General features: G+C 40.1%; 1 pseudogene; it reads right to left on the bottom strand.

The window, feature by feature from the left end:
• Positions 1–466: 466 nt before the first annotated feature.
• Positions 467–1,291, bottom strand: LOC113888619 (annotated as a pseudogene).
• Between the last annotated feature and the right edge of the window lie 5,413 nt (positions 1,292–6,704).

Here is a 6,704-nt window from a genome sequence, read left to right as displayed (position 1 = left end):
CTCCGTACCAAGCAAGGAGAATCAAGAGTGTGGTCTCGGTTTGCTTTGTTCTTTTTACAAACTATAGATATGTACAGTTGAAACTCGGGATTTCTAGCCAATGACCATAGAATTAACACACCACCTTACAAATTAAAAAAAACAAACAAACCCAGAAACATTTTTAAATGCCTTGTCACACCACAGCAAAGTGCACAGAGTGAGGAGAACATGAGAGCCTTTTCGTTTTTAAAAATGTTTGGAAATATGTACAACTTTGATACAGTTTCCAGGGGCTTTGGACACACATGGCCACTTCATGTAAACCAATGACAATTGCTAGAACACTTTGAGAGACTACGATATGATCATGAGCCAACTGGGTATTAAACCTAATGATGGGAACAGACACATCTTGGGTGAGAGGTGTGTCAATCATGGCGCTCCCTACTCGAAGGTATTCACAAGGTGAAAGATTAACAATTTTTTATTCCTCTTCCTCCTCCACTTCCTCCTCATTTTCTTCATCTTCCTCTTCCATGTTTTTCCAGGCAACTTTTGGCAGGACCCTCGGTGCCATCAAACTTCCCTTTAGCCTTCTCATACTTCTCCTTCAGTTTTGCTGCCTTGTTGCTTCTCACTGTCATTTAAGGTATTCCACATCTCGCCCAGCTTCTTTGCCACATCTCCAATAGAGATGCCAGGGTTTGTAGACTTGATCTTTGGGCGGAATTCAGAGCAGAATAGGAAAAATCCATACGGTGGTCTCTTGGGGGCATTAGGGTCCTTGCCTCCCTTAGCTGGTCCATAATCCTTCGTTTCCTGATCATAGTGCACTTTATCTGCCTTTCATTGAATTTAGACTTCTCTTTTCCAGACATGGTCTTTCACCTCTCAGAGCATTTCTTGGAAAATTCAGCAAAATTGACAGGGGCCTCCAGGTTTTTCTTCTTATGTTCCTCTCTGCACATCTGCACAAAGAAGGCATGAGCAGACATCTTGCCATTTGGTTTCTTGGGATCACCTTTGGCCATCTGGACTGTATTGTTCGCTAGTCTGTATGCACACTCCTAATACATTTGTTGATGAGATAGCTTTGTTCAAATGTTTCAAACCACAGTATGTTCCAGTAGCAGAGCACTGAGACATTGTTCTGGAAGCACAGTAATCTGGATAAAATTTATTCACCAAAGGGTCTATTTCCCACCACAAGAGACCCAGGATTCAAAGCTTTAAATATCTTGGATTACTGACAACCAAGGCTAATTACTCCAATGAAGTATTTTAGAGTCCTGCAACATAGTTTGTTAATTGTACAAGAATTTTCCATGTGGGTGTGCTTCCCAGGTGGCTCAGTGGCAAAGAATCTGCCTGCAATACAAGAGATGTGGGTTTGATCCCTGGGTCGGGAAGATCTTCTGGAGAAGGAAATGGCAAACCCATTCCAGTATTCTTGCCTGGAAAATCCCATGGACAGAGGAGTCTGGCAGGCTACAGTCCACAGGGCTGCAAAAGAGTTAGACATGACTGAGCCACTGAGCATGCACACACAAATTCCATGAGGTAGGGAGACTTATTTGTTTCTCTTAGGGAGCTCAGCTTATCCTGGGACATGTGAGGACTGAGCTAGCATCTCACATTTAGGAGGCAAACAAATATTCATTGTAGCATGAATTTCCGTAGGTAATCTCAATTCATCATACCAAGCATTTCAGGTTTAAATCCAAGACACTTTCTGATATCAGAAAATACCTTGATATCACAGAATCCTTCAACCTGGAAACATTAAATTTTCTATCTTTAAACATTCATGCATTTATTTATTCAGTAAACATTTCTAAGTACCCATTACCGGCCAAACATGCCTCAAAACACAAATACCTAAGGAGCTTATACACTAGTGGGGACACAGATGCATAAACAAATAATTACCATGGAATATGATCTTTACTGGAAAGAAAATGTGAACCTTCAGATAAATGCAGCTCATGGTTGAACTAGGGATTCAGGGAGATTTCCTAGTAGAGATGAAATCTAAGTCAGTTCATGAAAGAGGAATAAGAAATTTACAAGGCAGGAAAGGGGTTGGGTGGGAAAGTGGGAAGAATTTGTAGACAAAGAGTAAAGTTATAGAAATGCATGAAAATAATAAGTTTGGAGAACTACAAATCACTCTACAAACTTACCATCTCAGGGAGATAATGACTGATCGTGGTTTTTATGTTTAAGCATCAGCTTGACTGAAACATAATTAACCATAATATAATACCACAAAATTCATCCTGGCTTTTAATATTTATATAGCCTTTAGTATATTCACAGAGCAACCTATACCACTGTCTGATTTCAGAACATCTTCACCCCCCAAAGAAGTCTCCTACCTATGAGCTGTCACACTCCATCCTCCCATTCTTTTTCCCCTGGAAACTACTAATATACTTTATTTCTAGAAATGTGCATATTCTAGATATTTCACATAAGTAGCATATTGTACAGAGAAGGCAACGGGCACCCCACTCCAGTACTCTTGCCTGGAAAATCCCATTGACGGGGGAGCCTGGTAGGCTGCAGTCCATGGGGTCGCTAAGAGCTGGGCACAACTGAGCGACTTCATTTTCACTTTTCACTTTCATGCATTGGAGGAAATGGCAACCCACTCCAGTGTTCTTGCCTGGAGAATCCCAGGGACAGAGGAGCCTGATGGGCTGCCGTCCATGGGGTCGCACAGAGTTGGACACGACTGAAGTGACTTAGCAGCAGCAGCAGCAGCATATTGTAAGTATATTTCATCTAAACAATTCAGAAAATAAATTCTGCAGTTATTTTTATAATTATATGTATTAACGTATATATAGTGTATTCATTTTCCTCATCAGTATTTTCTGATTTTACTTTATTACTTTATTTTCTGCCACTTAGTTGTGTAATCTTAGGCAAGTTATATAATTTTTCTGATTCTTATTTTCCTAACACTGAGAGTACCTCTTTCACTGAGTTCTTATAAACATTAAATGAGAAATGCATGTAAAAGGTCTGAGTAGAGTATCTGATATACAGAAGTACTTCAAAGGCTTAGATGTTAGCTTTTTCTATTTACTTTTACCATGAGAATATTAGTAGGTGATACACTATGAGTATCTGTTGACAAAATGTAATTTTCACATGTTAATTAAAGAAATTGGAAATGGAATAATGCAATCCCTAAAGTTCCATTTCACTAAACAAAATCAGCTGGCTCATCTTTCCTCCTAGCTGTAACTTGGTCCCATACCCCACATGAGAAAACAGAAAAACATTGACAGACTTTGTTAACTTAATGCTCCCATCAATTCAAATTTCTGATTTATTCATTATTTGATGACTTCTTTCAAGGTTGGCCCTTTCATCTTTCTATAAAAAAGAAGGCTTCCTAAGAAATGTAATAGGTAAAAAAAAGAAAAAAAAAAAAAAAACAAAACTCCTGAAATATGTGGGCAACACAAATGATGAATAAACTATTTGAAAGCACTTGTCCAAACATCTTGTACTGGAATTTCAAGTCTAATTTACTTAACGAATAGAAGTTTTCTAGTGTTTCATCTTTCCCATTAGCTCTAAGGGAGTTTTCATCCCTTATAGTGGTTTTCTGATTTGCACATTTTCCAAGGTAAACTTTAACGGGCATTAGCTGTGCTTTGGTTGACAAGCACTTATTCTTCTTTCTCTTATTAGTAGCACCTTGGTTTCTTTTGAGGAATCACATCTCTTTGAGAGACAGCATTTCTTCCTCAAAAGGAACATTTCTAAGCCAAGGATGTGTGTGTGTGGTCCAATTTAGACAACTATAATAGATTATTTTCTGGATTTAGGCTCTTGAGTGGTATTATATAAGAATGGGATGAGGGGTTGAGTTGAATCATTTCCAAAGCAATGCACAGATTTGACTATAAATTAAAGTCATTTCTTAGTTTCAACTGTATATATGTCTTGAGTTGTCCCATTTCCTGTATTTTCTGGAGCCCAGTTCCTCTGTATTTCCTTTCATTATGTGAACTTCCCTAAGACCTTCCAATAAATTACTTCACTTGTTGCTCAAAGGCAAATCGTATTCTTGCAACCTCCAAACTCCTAGGCGTACATAGTCTGCCTCCAGCCCCTGTGCACTCCCAGACCTTCCAAAAGAAGCAGAGCTACTTATAGCCAGTTTCTGTTAACTCATTTAATCTTCAAAAAGACTCATCACAAACTCCCTTGAAATTCTCGTATTCCTTTTTTTCCCACTTAAAATTTTTTTTACAAAAAAATTTTGGTTTGTTGTTGTGTTGTGTTGGTTTCTGCTGTACAACAATGTGAATCAGCCATAATTATACATATATCCCCTCCTTCGAGAGCCTTCCTCCCCTGCCCCGACTCCACTCCACTAGGACATCACAGAGTGCCAGACTGGGCTCCCTGTGTTATACAGAGACTTCTCAGCAGCTATCCATTTTACACATGATAGCGTATATATGTTGATGCTACTTCCTCCATCTGTCCCACTCTGTGCCTTCCCCACTGTGTCCACAAGTCCATTCTTGATCTGCTATTCCTTTAAAGTTTCAGAATCTTTCAAGTGTTCCAGACCTTTCCTCCAAAGGATTTGACTGAAACTACATGTGATAGGAGAAAGTGACATTTGATAATGATGGAGAAAACCAGGAAATCCTCTTCCCATCCATCCTTCAGTTTTTCAATAAATATTTAATGAGGACATACCTGCCCTGTTCTAGATATTATAAATACAAGAATTACTAGGATTGAGTCTTGTTCCTTAGAGAGCCTAGAGTCTAGTAGGAGAGATAAGACACACAGAAATAGCGCTAATGCCAACAGAGGCTGTGATAAGAGTCACAATTGAGGTAGAGATCAAGGGCTACAGGAGCACAACAGAGAGAAGATTAATTCAGGCTGGAAGGATTGGGGAGGATTTCAGGGGAGGAGATGAAACTTTCAGCCAACTAATCCTCCTGCAAGTGTCCAGTGGCCAATTATCTCCAGGAAATGGAGTTTGCAAAATTAAGCCTAGCCCACAGAGGATCGTTTATTTTCTCTTAGCATGGTATATTACCGTTTCCAAGGTTTATGCCTTCTTGGGAAATGTACTAAATTGCTTAGGACAGGGACTGAGAATACAAGGATGTCAAACCTTGCTGGTCTGTGCCTAATATGTCCGGGGCCTAGTGTCTGCCTCATTTTAATTGGTGGGACCAAGAGACGACTGACCATGGTCTGGATTGGGGCCAGTGTGTCTCTAAGCAGTCTTTAAATATGGCTTAAAATGAACTACCACCTCCACACAGCCACTTGGACTTATTTTCTTCAAATGGGGACAGCGGCTACACCAAGCCTGCAACTTGTTCTCAGCTGCCTTGAAAACAGATATTCCTTTCATGTCCTTTTATTGCTTTCTTCTGTCCACATAATGCAGCCAATGTTCTTCATTTTAACAGAGAATGGATGCTCTGTAAAAACCTGGGATGGACAATCGACCTGACAGAACAGGCTTGAAAAACTTATTACTGCGCATGGCCATACTGGCAGGGGGTTTATGTGAAATGCCCCTTTCACACTGCTAACCTTAAAGACATTAGGAAGCAGTGTTATTTGGACTACAAAATGTTGTATACCTTGGTGACGATGAATTCATCTACGAAGTCAGAAAGTATATAATTAAAAGAGATAAAGTCACTTCTTTTCTTTAAAGATCTCATTTTTTCAAGACAACAATTCAATTTGGTAAAATAAGTAGCCCTGTACCCACTTGCACCTACCTATAAACTTCACATTGTGGTCAGTGTTCTCACTAGGCTTCCACTGGACAAGAGCAAAGGGGGAAAAAACAAACAAAACAAAACAAAAAATGGTTGGCCATTGCTTCTCACAGAGTCCAGGGAGAAAGACTCTGTAACATCATTATTTTATTGGACCCTGCTGTGTGAACACATTAGGCAGGGTGCTTCTGGGGGATGCACTAGCAGAAGCTCCTTGGTAATGACATAACATTCCTGCAGAAGTTGGCAGAAAAGAGAAATAAGGCTTCAGTGGGAATTCTAATGCTGCCCTGATTTTTCCCAGCCTCAGGGACCTGAATTTTCAGCTTAGTTCAATGACCCCTAGGATGTCCTGAAGATCTTTTCCTACTTGGGAAGGGGTGAAGACAGAAAAGGCAGAGGTCTTCAGCTCTATGGACATTCCTTTGTTCCCAGTGCTCAGTGGAAAAGAGTCACTTCTGAATTTCATCTGACAGGACACAGGAGATTGCTGGGGCCCAATGAGTACAAATGTATTTGTTATTATGAGTTGAACTGAATCCTCTACAAAAGGTATGCTTAATTCTTAACCCCCAGTACCTTAGACTGTAACCTTATTTGGAAAAAGGGTCACTGCAGATGTAATTAATTAAAATGAGGCCATGCTGCAGTATGGTGAGCCTCTGATCTAATATGATTGGTGCCCTTATAAGAGGATGGCCACATGAAGACAGAGACACAGGAGAATGCCACATGATGACTAAGGCAGAGACTGAGTTATGCAGCCATAAGCCAGGGAATGCCAAGGATGGCCAGCAAACTGCCAGGAGTCAGGAAGAGGCCAGGAAGGATTCCCCTACAAATTTCAGAGGGAGCATGGCCCTGTAGACACTTTACAAAAAATTTTCCTATGGACAGTCTGATCTTAGACTTCTAGACTCCAGTACTGTGAGATGA

This window comes from Bos indicus x Bos taurus, unplaced genomic scaffold (assembly GCF_003369695.1).
Source record: "Bos indicus x Bos taurus breed Angus x Brahman F1 hybrid unplaced genomic scaffold, Bos_hybrid_MaternalHap_v2.0 tig00000250_arrow_arrow_obj, whole genome shotgun sequence".
Taxonomy (NCBI): Eukaryota; Metazoa; Chordata; class Mammalia; order Artiodactyla; family Bovidae; genus Bos; species Bos indicus x Bos taurus.
This window is presented reverse-complemented; position numbering and strand designations above follow the sequence as displayed.